The sequence below is a fragment of the Hyperolius riggenbachi genome, chromosome 1 (genome assembly GCF_040937935.1).
Source record: "Hyperolius riggenbachi isolate aHypRig1 chromosome 1, aHypRig1.pri, whole genome shotgun sequence".
NCBI classification, from domain to species: Eukaryota; Metazoa; Chordata; class Amphibia; order Anura; family Hyperoliidae; genus Hyperolius; species Hyperolius riggenbachi.
The window spans coordinates 620,087,113-620,104,066 of NC_090646.1; positions in this window are offsets into that span (position 1 = coordinate 620,087,113).

Consider the following 16,954-nt stretch of genomic DNA (forward strand, 5'->3'; position numbering starts at 1 on the left):
GCTTAGCAAGCCTAAACCAGAAGATGGGGAGTATCTACAGGATCCAGAGGCTTCACTTTTCCTAAGTAAGTATTTGACTTTTGACCTGAGGTTCCCTTAAGGTACACTTTAAAACATCTTACTTGCCTGGTTGTTGTGTTGATTTGCTTCCTTTATTATTTTCTAAGTTATTAGGCCAAAGTGAATATAGACATTGGAATTATGACTTATGATGCTTTTCATCTTTAGGTCGAATGCCAATCTGGCCAGAATATTGTTCTTTTTGTTCTGTTCAGTCTTATGTTCCAGCTAGACTTGGGGTGTTCAGCAGCCTAAGGCTATAATTAGCAGCTGTAATTGATTTGCACCATCACAAAGGATGATGAAAAGTAACATCAGACAGCGAAGCATACTTTTCATTGATTGTATGCTTCGCTGTATGTGACATTAGAGCTGTTACATTTCTCTCCGGTCTGTGCACCACATAAAGTTCCTGTTACTGGGCATCCCGTATCACGGTAACAGCGCCCCCCCCCATGATGAAATCATAGGGTATGGATAAAATTGTGAGTTCCTTAACTGCGGGACAGTTAGTGACAAGAATATATACTCTGTATAGCGCTGCAGAAGATGTAGGCACTATACAAATGTACTAACTAATAATAATAATTACTTGGAGCACCAAAATGGCCAGAAACATCCCTCAACTAGCGATGGTGTTTGAATATTGGAATCCTGCATACATGTTCACAGGGAGGTCACTCTCGCCATGCTTCAAGTCACTCCTCTGCTTCCAGCTTAGAAGGAGGAAGCATAACAGTCATGTGGACCACAACCCTGTGACGCTGTCCACTAGCTTGGGTGCTGAACTGTGGTGTTCGGCATCATGTCATTTTCTGAATGCAGGGTCCCATAATCGAACACAAACATTGCCCTTGTCCCATACAACGTTTCTTTTAAGCAGGATTGTCAGCCATATAATCAAATTCCATTTTTCCACTGCCCTGTGTGCATTATACAGTCTACAACCTGCCCCTGCATTGCAAGCATTCCAATATAACCTTAAATGTTTCTGCTGTAATAAATCTTATCTCTGTCAGCTTGGCTCGATTCTGATACATTGTCGGGGAGAGGGAAGCTTGCTATCTGCCCTCCTACATTCCTGCTCCTCACTGATTGGCTGAGGGCAGTTCAGTGTGACACAAGGCTGAGACATACACCTCAGCCCTCTGCAAAAGCTGCTGAAATACGATCTATGATGTGCTCACATGTGTTTACAAAGCAAGCTAGATATGACAGTGCAATTTCTAAGAGAAAAAAAAGAATAAGGGAGGAAATGCCATCAGGATTGCCTTCAGTCTGAGCCAGTAAAGATGGAAAATGCCTAAAACTGTTTTCTCTTTATTTACTATATAAAATTCACTAAAATGTGGACTGTACAATACCTATGTTATGTAACTGAAGCATCTACTTATATATGTGTTTGTTTTTTCCTGTGATAGTCTTGCCTTCCCTGCTGTTGTAAATGAAGAAACAGAATTGACAAAAAGAAAAGAAGAAAAATCCATCACAGATGCATGATGACAAACTATTAATGTTTGCAAATAATTTAAAAATCTCATGCAAGCAGGCGTACTGGATTCCTAAGGAAATCGCACAGGATGTCACTGCAAGAGATGTGCTCAGATAGTGCAGAGTTATGTGTTTATTCAGGCATGGCAAAGAATTTCTGTCAAATTAAACCAAGTGAAATGATCTTTATGTAATAAACAACTTGTGATGTGGATGGAAACAGTTATTTGCATTCAGTTAACCATCTGGCTTATGTTCCAGGAAGTTGTTAGCTATGGCAGGCTTGCCACAACGATGATCAGTGATCAGTGACATAGGGCCCATGGGCGCCAAGCTTTTGAGTTCCCTCATGCGCTCCCAGCCAGACACTTTCTTTTCTTCTCCCGAAGCATCACACTCAGGGCCCGGACAAAGCATGGTCCTGCTTGCTTTCCTCTGGACCCCGACAGTGATATCTAACTGGCAGTGCAGTGGCTGTGGCGTACTGTATACTTGTCATCCCCGCCGGTGCTCTCTTGAATCACCTGCATCTGCTCTGCTCTGCTCCATCCCTCCCCTCGGTGGCATAGCTGAGGGGAGGGGTGGAGATGCAATTGAAAAAGTGCCAAAAAGTAGGTGAAAAGGTACTGCCAAAATTATTTTCTTTTCTTGCTTGCTGGTGGCCTTTTATTGACAAAGTGTGAAAATATCACCTAGGAGACAAAGTGAATTGAATCTGACCCATTTTTGCAAATATTATGGCAAATCAAAAATGTCCAAATTCACCCATCACTATATAAGTCTGTTGCAGTGGCGTAGCAATAAGGGGTGCAGAGGTTGCAACCGCACCGGGGCCCTTGGGTCCTCCCTCAACCTCATTATTAGCTCTTTATTAGTCCTGTGCTGGTAATAATCACTTCTATAGATGTTTTGAATAGTAGTAATCATTAACAAGCTGTTCCCCATCCCCTTCCTGCACATCTGACAGTGTGGATGTCCTTGGTAGTTTTTGGTGTGCCGTATAAATTGTTATGTATAGATGTAAAACTTGCACTGGGGCCCATAGCTCCTTAGCTACGCCAATGGTCTGTTGTAAGTATGAAAAGTTTTGGGATGGAGTGAGATCAACTGGTATTGCCGGCTATGACAGTAATGTAAAATGACATTTGTCAAAACCATAGTAGCTTTATCCACTCATACAATATTATTCCAGAGGGGTTGGGAAGAGTGTGCACAGCTGCTTGCATGCAGACTGCAAGTATGAATCTCATCATCAGATCCAGCCAGATGCCAGTCTCGGAAAAGTAGATTCCTGTTGAAGAATCTCAACGTTCCAAAGCCAGTGTTTACATGACAGCGAATTGTATTCAGCCAAATGGAGGGAGGAGACCACTCAATAACCATTGCCTTGTAATGAATAGCACAAAGGACGAATTGCTATATTTATTTTTACTAGCGTTATAGATAAGGTTTGCCTTCCAACCCAACATTATTAGATTTACATGATTGGCAATGGTTTGAATTCTTATATATGTGTCTTATATTTTTTGAAAACTGTGGTTTTTGTAAGATGTTAGGTACTGCGTAAAGGAGTTGTACCATTGTAATTGGTGAACAACCACATTAAAATGTTTTGAAAAGTGATTTACATAATTGGATTTTTTCTAATATGAATGAAATTTTTTTTCACTAGCCAATCCTCTAGCCAGGGCAGTTATTAGGCTAAAATGCACCCAGGGCGAGGGTGTAAAAATTACGCCCCCCCCCCCATGGAGCCAGGTATAGGTGCCCGCAGTATAGGTTAGCCAGGTCTAGCTGCACTCAGTACTGTATAGGTAGCCAGCTATAGGTCCCCCCGGTATATGTAGCCAGGAATAGGTGCCCCCAGTACAGGTAGCCAGCTATAGTTGCCCCCAGTATAGGTAGCCAGGAATAGGTGCCCCAGTATAGGTAGCCAGATATAGGTGCCCCCAGTATAGGTAGCCAGATATAGGTGCCCCCAGTATAGGTAGCAAGCTATATAGGTCCCCCCAGTATAGGTAGCCAGGAATAGGTGCCCCAGTATAGGTAGCCAGCTATAGGTCCCCCCAGTATAGGTAGGTTCCCCCAGGTTCTCGCTGGTTTCCTCCTCTGCATAGCTGCATATACACACTTTACTTCCTGCTAAACAGGAAGTAGAGTGTGTATACAGCGGCTAAGCATAGGAGACTAGCGGCAAGTGAGCAGCGATCGGAATGCAGGAAGGTGAGTTGCTGTTTAGAAGGCTTCCCTGCGCTAACTCTGCAGCGTAGCTGGAAGCACAGAGGGCGGCCCGGGGAGAGGAAGGGAGGAGAAGGTTGGGCAACCCTCCCCACAGCCACGGCTCCCCCCTCCCTTTGCGCTCAGGGCGGCCGAGCGGGCTGCACACCCCTAGATATGGGGCTGCCTTTAGCAATGTAGGTAAATGATCTGAACTAGTAAAAGGCACCATACTACGTGTATTTAAAGAGAAACATATTTAAGGTGGTCGCTGACAATCAGCCCATGCAATCCTATGGGATTTCACTGCAGTGCTTGAGCAGCACTCGCAAACACGCTGCCTGCAGCAATTCCTCAGTGATTGCAATGCAATTCACATTCACTGAAATAAGAATGGCAAAACACAAGCATGGCAAAATCCCAAAAATTCGCAATGCACATTGTACATCCTGGGACAGACTTGCAGCTGGGATCCATGTGCGTGACATTGTTTGCAGGGCCCCAGACTCACTCGGGCTCCATACTGCAGTTCCACTTGTGATGCCCTGAAGGCGGCCCTGATCTGAGGAATTGAAGGTTAGTAGTTGGGGGCCCCCCACAGCTCTGGGCCTTCTGCAATCGCAGGGGATGTTCCCCCATAGTTGCGGGCGGCCCTGCCAACACTACCCTCAAACCATGCAAGGTTTCTTTAAACAAAGAAACCGAATAGCCAAAAACAAATGAAGAAAAATCCATCACGGTCGCATGATCACAAAGTATTAATGTTTGCAAATAGTAATCTCATGCAAGCACGCGTACTGGATTCCTAAGGAAAATCGCACAGGATGTTGCTGCATGTAGATGTGCTCGGATAGTACAGAGTTATGTGTTTATTCAGGCATGGCAAAGAATTTCTGTCAAACCGGAGTGAAATGGTCTTTATGTTATAAACAGCTTGCAATATAATATAATGTAGATGGGAACAGTTATTTGCATTTAGTTAAACATCTGGCATATGTTACAGCGTGTTGTTAGCTATGGCAGGCTTGCCACAAAGATGATTTGGGATTACTATAAGCCAGTTACTGTAATAGAAAAGACAATAAACAATTTACAAGAGAAACAAAAATATTTGAGAAAGAAAAACCCATCCCTAGTTAATCTTTTTTTGTTTTTATAATGGGTAACCAGAAACCTTTTAACCTGCCCACCTCCATATGCTCCTGCTCACAGCGAGTGCCTAGGTGGGAACTTTGACCTTGGTTCTGATGGCCCTGAGTGGAGATGGTTTGTGATGTCATTGTGGCCTAGACATTGAAAATACCTTCCATGAGAGGTTGCTGTACTGAACCATCCTTAACTCCCTTGGCGTTATGCAGGGTCGGACTGGGACACTAAGGGCCCACCGCGGAAGTTTTAGCCTGGGGCCCGCCTCCCCTTTTGGGCTTACATACATATGTACTCTAGAAATTTTGCATGATTTTATGGTAGGGAATAGATTGTAAGCACTTCTGAGGACAGTCTCCAATAGGGATATGTCCACACAGCAAAAATAAATGAGTGTCACCACGCACTGGAACATGGGCGTGGTCATGATGGGTCATGGGCAGACTTAAAAAAAAACACAAAATAAGTAGCGGTGTTATTCACAAAGTTTAGGCCTGACCAGATACATTTTAGAAAAAATAATCAAGTAGTTACATGCCTCATGATAATTCATCAAGCAGTCAAATGGCAGCAGATTTTCTGACAAAATGCAATCAGATTTGCAGCAGATTCCCCACAAAATGCAATTAGATTGGCGACAGATATCCCCACAAAATGCAATCAGATTAGCGGCAGATTTCCCAACAAAATACAATCAGATTGGTGGCAGATATCCCCACAAAATGCAATTAGATTGGCGGCAGATATCCCCACAAAATGCAATTAGATTAGAAGCAGATATCCCCACAAAATGCAAAAAGATTGGCGGCAGATATCCCCACAAAATGCAATCAAATTGGCAGCAGATTTCCCAACAAAATACAATCAGATTGGTGGCAGATATCCCCCCAAAATGCAATCAGATTGGCGGCAGATATCCCCACAAAATGCAATTAGATTAGCAGCAGATATCCCCACAAAATACAATCAGTTTGGCAGCAGATATCCCCACAAAATACAATTAGATTGGCGGCAGATATCCCCACAAAGGCAGGTCCCCAGTTAGTGGGGGCCCCCGTGCTGGAAGGGGATGCAGTGGGCACAGAGCGGCGGGGAGGGGTAGAAGCCTCCCCCCCTCCCTCACCTGGAGCCCCCCCAGTTTAGGTAGGCAGGTCACAGGTGTCCCCAGTTAGGTAGGCGGGTCTAAGTTCCCCCCCAGCTTGGTAGGGGGGGCAGTGGGCACAGAGCGGCGGGGAGGGGGGGAAGCTTCCCCCCCCTCCCTCATGTAGTGGCCCCCCCTTCCGCGCTCCCCCTCTCTCCAAAATTGCAGCCAGCTGCAGCGAGCGGGGAAATAGCTTACCGGCATGACATGAGATCCATAGCTCTGCGTGCCGCTGGCTGGTCTCCATCTCCTGCAATGCACTGTCTAATCACACTCTCACAGGACGTACTGCAAGAGCGTGATTAGATAGTGCATTGCAGGAGACGGAGACCAGCCAGCTGCACACAGAGCTATGGATCTCATGTCATGCCGGTAAAGCTATTCCCCGCTCGCTATTGCTGGCTGCAATTTTGGAGGGAGAGGGAGCGCGAAAGGGGGGGCCCTAGGTGAGGGAGGGGCGGAAGCTTCTCCCCCTCCCCGCCGCTCTGTGCCCAATTTCCCCCCTTCCTGCACTGTGCCCACTTTGGGGCCCCCAGGAGCCAGGAGGCGGGGCCCACCAAAGGAAACATCGGCAGTTCGGTGGGTCAGTCCGAGCCTGGCCTTATGATTCTTTCTGGATTTTAGGATCTAAAAGCGGTGCCATTTTTTGCACCCTTTCAGACCCTAAAACCTGGAAAAGATCATGCTGCCAGGGAGATCTGCAGCAATTTTACAATCACTCACCTCCCTAGCTCCAGCGCTGCAGTTAGACCTCCATCCTCCGGGTGGCGCTGCAACTCTAAAGTGAAATTGCCAGCTGTCGTCATCAGCAGGAAGCAGAGCCCCGGAGGAGAGGAAGAAGAATGTCAGCCGACGTTGGGATCCCCGGGAGGTATGTAGAAACGCTCCCACTGCGAGCATTGCTCTGCATACAGCCTCCGGTGGCTACCCTGAGCAGAGGTCGGGATTACCACTCTTAGCTGCGGTTTTCCGCCCCGACCCTAGCTTGGGATAACCACCAAGGAGGTTAAAAGAAACCTAAAGTGAAAATTAAAAGTCAAAATAAGCATACACATGTCATACTTACCTCCCGTGTAGTCTACTCCTCAATCTCTTTCTCCTCTCCTGCGTCCTGTTTCTCCACAGTGATCAATGGAATCGTCCTCCCTTTTGAAAATAGCCATTACCCCAAAACAGCAGTCTGGTCAGCACTCCGTTACCCTGCAATATCACCCACTTGAGCCATAGGGAAACATGGAAATTACCTTGTTCATTTGTTGTCTTTTCAGTTATAACTGACATCAACTGATATATAACTGACATCAACTGGTATGTTTCAGTTCTGACCAAATTTCATAGAAACTGAAGGAATTGCTGTAAGAGGAAAATGGTGAGCTTCTGAGAAAAACTGTCGACGAGGTAAGTATGTAATATTCATTTGTAGGTACATCATGTGTTTTTTTTTTTTAATAATTTAACTTGGTTCAGGTTCACTTTAAGCCAAGCCTGGTGGGAGTCCAGGGGCCTGGTTGGCTCTTCTTCTGATGCCATCTGCAGCTTCACCTTAACAAAAAGCCAGGTGAGATGGAGAGGGACCCAAAGCTACTATCTTGCTTAGGGCCCTACTCTTAACATTTTTGATACTTACCACTGGAGAGGCTTCCTCCATCCTCCTCTGTCAGGCCTTTCCAGTTCTGACCCCCCCCCCCCCCCCCCCCCCCCAAGATCGTGGTGCACATGCGCAGTAGCACTGACCCACTTGAGCTTTGGCTCTTTCTGCTGAAGCCTGAAAAGGTCTGTGCTACTTTGCATTCGCAAGCTGTTGAGAAGGGCTTGTTGACGGTCTTTCGGGGGACGCGTGCTGGAGGACAGGGAAAACGGCTTCCCTCTTAGCAGGTGAGCTCCCGTTTAGGGGACTTTGATAAATACAGGTAGACTTTAGTTAATCTCCGATTAAGCATGTCACATTATCATTATTCTTTATCTATATAGTGTCAACATCTTCCCTGGCTCTGTACATAGTACAAAAACATACAATAATAGGGAGCATAGATACACGAGCAATTTAACACACCCTACAATCAGAACATCCAGTAACACAAGTACAAATCTATTCAACTGATGGGTAGTTTGAAAACATTACCAATACTGGTACATGTTCACTTGGTTAAATGCAACGGAAACAGGAAAAATTAGAGGAGGTCCCTGCCCTTGTGAGATTTCAATCTAGAGGGTAGTGGGATGGAGACACTAGGGGGGGAGACAAAGGGGTTAGCAGATGAGGCCGTAAGTCTCAAATACTGTAATGATCGCTGCTGCAGCAGGTGTTGCTGGAAGCAGTAGTGCTGCAGCTCAGGCAGTTCTGATGTCTTTCCATGCAAGCTGCATAGCTTTGTCTGTCTTTCCCTGCTGTCAGCTTGTGACTGATTATCATTCACCTGTGTGGGAATCTGCATGTCTGCTCCCATTGGATGACCTCAGTATAAAGATCTGCTTCCTGCAGGGTTTCCTTGGGTTTTCATAGCTTCAGCTTAAGCCTGCCTTGCTGTCGCTTTAGCCCCCGATCGTGTTTCTTGTTATAAAGATACTTTGCTGGTCTTTGCATCATATATTGGTTCATTGCCAATATATATGCATACCAGCACGTTTATTATTTTCCTTGTATTTGTGTTACGTTGATACATCAGTGTCGCTGATGTATACGTACACGAACTGTTTATATCCTGTGTGCAGTTAGTCAGCTTTCCAGCACGTTTTGGTAGGTTGCGCGTACCGTGACCACCCGTGCTGAGGTAGTTACCCTGCTCCTGGTTCTGTTTGTGGATTGCGTTCATCTCTGCGAGGAGATAACGAATCCTTCTGAATCCTGTCCTGTTACCGTTTGTGGATTGCGTTCATCTCTGCGAAGAGATAGCGAATCCTTCTGAGTCCTGTTCCCTGTATTACTCCATTCCTAGTCAGCGTTCCTGCACGTTTTGGTAGGTTGCGCGTACCGTGACCACCCGTGCTGAGGTAGTTACCCTGCTCCTGGTTCTGTTTGTGGATTGCGTTCATCTCTGCGAAGAGATAGCGAATCCTTCTGAGTCCTGTTCTGTTACCGTTTGTGGATTGCGTTCATCTCTGCGAAGAGATAGCGAATCCTTCTGAGTCCTGTTCCCTGTATTACTCCATTCCTAGTCAGCGTTCCTGCTTATGTCATATATCGGTTCATTGCCGATATATACATATGTTAGTCAGACGTTACAAATAGTTTCATTGATAGCTGTAATTGTAATACGCTAGGAAAACATACTTATTGTAAAACTTCAAGATGGCGCCGTGAGGCTGCCTCGGCTCACAGGGCTCCTGTGGTTTTTCTCTATTTTCTGTAGTTTTCGCTAGTTTTTAGGTTTCTCTGTTTTAGTTTTGTGTAGTTTTAGTGAGTAGCACCCCCTGCCATCTGGGATTGTCTCCAGCGTCGTCCCGAGCCACATCTGAAGGACCCAGAAGGGCACCTACGCGCGGCCAGATCCTGACCTCCCACGTGGTGGGCGCACCTCGGCATCAGCCATCGCCGGTACCAGCACAGATTTGCCTGATCATGCAGCCCATCGCTGCTCCTCGCAGCCAGCACGGATCTGCCTGATGCCACAGCCGCACCTTTACCCAACACGAGCACCTCCTCTGACTGCTTTGCCGAACAGGGAGCAGAACCGCTTCCCGGAGCACAGGGGACCTCTCAGCTATACTACCCCTCCGGCTCCTCCACTGCCAGCTGAACTCCTCACCTGTCACATCCCGGACGGCTCCAATCCACCCCATCGCCTCCAGGAACTTTGTGAAAGCCGGGCTTTTCTGCTCTAGCTCTTCCCACCCAAGTCGGGCCACGTGGAGCACTCGTCTCCTCCAAGAACATTGCGCCAGCCAGGTCCCCTGCTCCAGCTCTCCCCCACACTGAGCTGGGCCACATGGAGCACTCAGCATATCAGTCGCTGCCGGGAACGGGTCCTACAGATGGATGTTCAGGCTCCAGGTGAGGTTCCTGTTTTCTTAGTCTTTCCAGCTCTGTGCCTGTTTCTCCTGCAATTCAATTGATTTTTGCCCTGTACCTGATGCCTGCTTTACTGCTGCTATGTAGCCATGACAAAGCTGCTTGCCTGCTTCTCTACTGCTGTGCAGCTAACACCACGCTGCTGCTTGCGTTTCTACATGCTGTGGTATAATCTGCATCCCACTGCTACTGTAAAGGGTCTGGGTTTTTAAAGGGACCGTGTGCCTTGCAAATGGACTGCGTTGCAATGCACTAAAAGGACTGTATCGCACTGGTACAAATATGGACTGTCGCTTTTTGTTTCCTGCTGCGGAGTTACATATGGACTGTATTGCACTGTCGCCGTAGCGGAATGGCCTGTGTTAAATAGACTGTGGGCTGGAAATGGGACTGCGTTGCACCGTACTGTTGAGGGGAGCCCACAAAAAACTGTTTTCTCAGCTGAATCGCATATGGACTGTATTGCACCGTTACTACAGAGGAGTGGTCAGTGTTAAATGGACTGTGTTGCAATGCATTGTAGGGGAGGCCATTAAACGATGTGTCACACTGTTTCCTGCAGCGCGGTTACCATAGGGGCTGGAGGCTCTGTAACCGGACCGAAGTTTATAAAATAGGCCGTGTTGGAAAAGCTACTGGGAGGGGGTAATATGGGGGTCTGTATACCCACATGATGATCTTTAGTTGCACTTCAAGCCAATTATTTGCACTACCGTGACAACTACTGCACTAGGTCCCGGACAGCGGTGAGCCAGGTTCACTCTCATGCCTCACGTGCCACCCCACCCCCCGCGTACCACCTACACCAGGTCACAGCTCCTAATATGGGAATCAAACGCAGCCCCGCACCATTTAGACAGGCTCCTGTACGACTCTGTTTGGAGCCATGTCCAAAAAATCACTACCCCTGCGTCAAGGACCTGCGAAAGCCATCGCAAGAGAGGCTGTAGGGCTGGTGCCCGCGTGAGGCTGTGGAGGAAAGGACTGCGATCAGCCATACCTGCGATCCTCCTCGCAAATGTCTGCTCCCTCCCAAACAAGCTAGATGAACTGCGGCTCCTCAGCAACAAAAGAGAACTTGGCAGCAACACCCCAGTCTTCTGCTTCACAGAAACATGGCTGCATGACGGTATCCCCGATAGCGCCCTGCATCTTCCAGGCTACAGCCTCATTCGAGCAGACCGAGACAGCTCACTCTCGGGAAAAATGAAAGGTGGAGGTATCTGTTTCTATGTCAACTCCACCTGGTGCCCGAACACCTCCGTACTAGCCGAGACATGCTCCCCGGAACTTGAACTCATTATTGTAAACTGCAGGCCGACATACTCCCCCAGGGAGTTCTCTTCCTATGTTCTCGTTGGCGTGTATATCCCACCTGATGCCGACGTCAGATCTGCCCTGAGTGTCCTCAGCGACACTATCACGCAGTGGGAATCGGCCCTCCCAGACTCTCTATTCATCATCTTGGGCGATTTTAACAAAGCCAACCTCCGCCAAGAGCTCCCACGCTTCCACCAACACATCACCTGCCCCACTAGGAAAGCCAACACTCTAGACCACTGCTACACGGTCATGAGGGACGCATACAAGGCTGTCCCATGGGCAGCACTAGGCTCATCCGATCACTGCCTCATCCACCTAATACCCACCTACAGGAGGCGCTTGGAGACTGCAAAACCTGTCCTAAAATCCAGCAAAGTAGGGTCAGATGATGCTAAACTACAACTTCAAGCCTGCTTTGACTGTACAGACTGGAAGGCGCTGGAAGTGCCTGATCTAGATGAGTGGGCGGACAACATATCCTCGTACATCAGCTTCTGTGAGGACCACTGTATACCAACGAAGACTTGCAAGCACTTCCCGAACGACAAACCGTGGTTCTCTAACAAATTACGGCACCTGAGGAGGAGCAAGGAAATGGCGTACAAGTCTGGCAATAAGGAAGACTATAGGAGGGCAAAAATCATCCTAAACAGAGAACTGAGAGCCGCAAAAAAGAGCTATGCTGCAAAACTAGAACAGGACCTCTCCTCGAGAGACTCACAAGCTGTCTGGAAGGGGCTTAAAGCCGCTACGAACTATAAGCCCCCCCATCAACACACATCTCCCAGCACCGAGCTTGCTGAGAGCCTCAGTGAATTCTATTGCAGATTTGAGAACCAGGCGGCACCCGCTAGGCCTCCTACCACCTCCTCCGAATTAGACGTCTTGCCCCCAAGCCTAACTCCCCTGGCTGTGAATGAGGACGACATCCTCAAGCACCTGTCAAAAATGAATGCAAGGAAAGCCTCAGGCCCAGATGGAGTGTCACCAGCCTGTGTGAAGACCTGTGCACGGCAGCTAGCCCCTATTCTCTCCTCCATCTTCAACAAATCCATCCAGGAAGGCAAAGTTCCAGCGTGCTTCAAGAGGTCCAACATCATCCCTGTCCCCAAAAAGCAGGGTGTCTCTGACCTCAACAACTTCAGGCCGGTGGCTCTCACATCCGTCATCATGAAAACCTTTGAAAGCATGGTTCTGCCCCTCCTAAAACGTTCCACTGAGGCACAGCTGGACCCACTCCAGTTTGCATACAGAGCGAACAGGTCCACCGATGACGCCATAAACATCTGCCTGGAGCTCGTCAATGAACACCTTGACAAACCAAACTCCTACGCCAGGATCCTCCTTCTCGACTTTAGCTCAGCGTTTAATACCATCAGCCCCCAAATACTTCAGGAGAACCTGGCTGGCCTCGGTGTCCACCCCACCCTACGCCATTGGATCACAGACTTCTTGAGCAACAGATCCCAGGCCGTCAAGCTTGACACCATCATCTCGCAGCCAAGGACCACCAATACAGGTGCCCCCCAAGGATGTGTTCTGTCCCCATTCTTATTCTCCCTATACACCAACAATTGCAGGTCCACAGGGAACTCTGTCAAAGTCATCAAGTTTGCTGATGATACAACAATAGTTGGCCTCATCTCTGGAAATGACGAGCAAGAATACCGCAAGCAGGTTGACAGAATTTGCCTCTGGTGCAGGGAGAATGGCCTAGTCCTCAATACTGCAAAAACAGTGGAGATGATTGTTGACTTTAGAAAACATGCTGTCACCCCACCTCCAATCTGTATCGATGGTACGGAAGTGGAAAGGGTTCCCTGTGCACGCCTTCTGGGCACTACAATCTCCAAGGACTTAACTTGGAAAGCCAACACATCCTCCACTCAGAGGAAAGCCCAGCAGAGGCTATTCTTCCTACGCCAACTGAAGAAGTTCGGGATGGCCCGGGAGCTTCTGACGAGCTTCTACACAGCCACAATTGAATCTGTCCTCTGCTCCTCCATCCTTGTCTGGTACGCCGGCTCCGCTGCCAGCGACAGGCACAAACTACAGCGGGTCATAAGATCAGCAGAGAAAATCATCGGGAAATCACTCCCCTCACTAGACCAACTCTATAACTCCAGACTTTGCTCCAGAGCTCTGAGGATCGTAAATGACCCATCTCACCCAGGCTTCCGCTTCTTCCAGCGGCTCCCGTTGGGCCGGAGATTCCGGTCCATCTACACCAAGACTGCAAGACACAGGAATAGCTTCTTTCCCTCAGCTGTAAACTCTTTGAACTCTATGAACTTTCTTACCTGGCCCATTCGAGTAGCACTCGGTAGCACATGACGGCACTGCCGCACATCTTACATTCTACATATTTGAGCTCTAACTTGTGTTAAGGTTTATGGTTAAATCGCTGTATCTGTACTGTTTACTGTATTGTTTTTGTACTGTATTGTATTGTATGTCTTATTCCACACCTAGCCCTGTACATGCCAAAACCAATTCCGGGTACGACCTAGTCGTGCTTGGCGAAATAAATGATTCTGATTCTGATTCTGATTCTGATTTATCTGTGTTACGTTCATCTATCTTAATCCTGCTATTTTCTGACTGTCCTGTCCTGTCTTTGTGAGGCACGCCATCGCCGCATCGCATTGGCTGCCTCATTCCAGTCTGTCTGGTTTTGGACGCTTGCTGTCGCTAAGTAGCCGCTAGCTAGCAAGCGTTCATTCTGTCTACCTGTCCTGATCTCCTCAGTTCTGGTTTATGCGCTCAGCGCTACTTTGCGCTGAGACGTTATAACGAAAGCATTGTTTGTGGCTGTCAGATCTGCACCGGCTCTGTGCGCCACAATCTCCTATTGGAGTCAGTCCTCCCCTCCACTATACTAGGGATAGCCTGTTTCCTGGTGCTAGTGTGTGTACCTCCTCCACGCCAGCTCATGCGTTGCATGCTGACTGTGGAGAATACACCACCAAGCCTAACATTATGAAAACCCCATTACCAATCCCCATTGTGGGCAGGATTCCCAGAAAGTATGACACTGTTAATTATGGTTCCTGTTCCTTTAAGAAATTTGAAGAACTTAGCTCTGAAACAGAAAATGAGTTTTTCTCTGAATGTGCCAGGTTCCTGACCAATCCTGATCTCCAAGCGACTCCTGTTTCAACCTGGGCACTCCAACTAAGTTATATTTTGTTTAAAGGGGAATTATTCCAGTGGGCATTTGATGTTCTCAATCATTCCGATTTGAAAGATAGACCGCTGGAATTTCTAGCGTTTGTGATCCATAACTGGTTGCGCATAGATCCATTGCCTTTTCCTCTTAATGAACTCCTGGCAGCAGGCCAATCAGCTGCTCCTTCAATTGCTTGCAAGAATGAGCAGCAAGCAGAAAGTGTTACTGATAATTTTCCTGCAGCTTTGAATAAATCACCAGCAAGGTCAAAGGCAAAACGCAAACGTTCTAAGAAACGTGTCCAATCTGCAGAATCGTTATCCTTAGCGACTGAGACCTATAAGGAGATTCTGCCATTAACAGATAATGAAATGCAATTGTCTTTCAGGGGAGTTAAATGGATTTATGAAACTACTAATGAACTTTCCTCCCTGGCTAGGGAAAATAAAGATTTTTGTTTAAAAGAATTATCTGAGTATGATTATGATGAGATATTACAGAGTATTGAACAAATCAACTTATTTGTGAACCAAGGGAAGTTTGCATACACTACAGTTCAACACTTGCTACAGGTATTGGAGATTCTTAAGAATAAGGAATCTGCCAATCACCTGCTAATTAACCCTATACATGTGCCTGCCACAATCATATCTGCAGACTGTGATCAGCCTAAATGTTTCGCTGTTAAGTATGCATGGGATCCTCCATTCGAGAGGGGAGAGATGGAAGCCCTGGTCTGTGAATGGAAGAATGATTCAAGTTCATTTTGTCAATTTTACAGTGCAAAAAGTGAAATGGTATTGAACGCATGCATTAAGTCAGCCTATAACCTAATAGAGGCTGGTGTGTGTAGGTATGACTGTGTGGCTCCTTTGATTGATGTGTGGGAACTGATTTTGGATGATTTTTATGTGACTCCGAATTCGCAAATTTGGCGTTCTGACCCGCCTGCTTCAGCACCTTTGGCTGATTCAGCAGGTGATTCGGAGCTCTTTTTGTGTGAAATTGAAGTTCCTGCAATTCCACCCTGTACCATGGATAACTCAGTGTTACTTCCCAGTAAAACAGAAGCCACTGATACATTCTTAACCTTGCCCTGCGCAAATTTCTCAGCAGAGAATCCAGAGGTCCTGCTGACTTCCGAGTCCAGCCTAGCCAGTACTCATGACTCTTTGTTTAGTGAAACAGACACCAGAAAAATCTTGCCTGTCTCTGCAAACACTTCTGCAGAAATTACCTGTGTTAATAAAGTTCAACTCCTGTCTGATCCAGCAGATGCCAATAGATGCACTACATCAGTTTCCGAGTCCCAGCAAATGAATGGTGATTCAGATGCGCAAACATTGTGTCTTGATCTTCCTGTTTCTACACCTCGCTCTAGTTTCGTGAATAGCTCAGAGCATCTGCTATGTGAACCTGAAATCGCAGAATTATTACCTTGTTCAGAAAATTTTCCAATAAATTTGCCCTGTACCATGAATTGTGCAGTAGATCTCTCCAATGAAACTCAGGTCACAGAATCATTATGCTGTCCAGCAGGTGCTTCCATGGTTTTGCCCTGCAATATGGACTGTTCAGTGATCCTGTCCAGTGAAGCTGTGGTCGCAGAGTCTTATGCTTCACCCAGTACTTTGGATACTTTAAACCCTCTAGCAGAGGAGTCTGAAGCACTGCTTACCTCAGTTGGTGTTGCAGTAATATTCACTTGTCTAGCAGCTGTTTTGGAATTACAGTCTGCTCTAATAAAACTTGATGAATTTCTGCCCAGCAAAGCAGAAGCCATTGAAATATTGTCCTCGTCAGCAAGTGTGTCAGATACCTTGCCCTGTACACAGTCTGATTTAACCAATGTTGTTGAGTCCCTCTCCAGTGTTGTAACAGCCGAGGAACTCCAGCCCTGTCCTCTGAATGTTTCAGAAGTCTTGCCCTGTAACATGGATAATTCTGATTCTCTGGTCAAAATAATAGAAATCTCAGAATTTCAGTCCGGTCTGATGAGTGTTCCTGAAACCCAGCCCTGTATCCTGAAAGATTCTGGTTCTCTGGCCGCTGTGGCAGAGGTTCCAGAGTCCCCTTCCTGTCCAGGGAATTCCTCAGTTTTGCCTAGTCCAGTGGGGGCTGCTGCAATACTGACTTGTTCTGCAGCGCCTCATGAGCTCCAATCCAGTGTATTAAATGAGTCTCTGTCCAGTCCAGAAGTAGTTGTGGAGTCCCTATCTGGTTCAGTGCATACATCAGAAGATTTGTCCTGTCTTGTTAGTGCCCCTGAATCTGATTTGTTACTGACTTTGCTGGAATCAGCGACATCTAAGTCTGATCCAGCATTCTCGTGTAAAAGTCCAGTAGTTGCGAAGTTTAGTCATGATGATTTTTTTTTGGCCAGTCCTGGTTTTGGTCC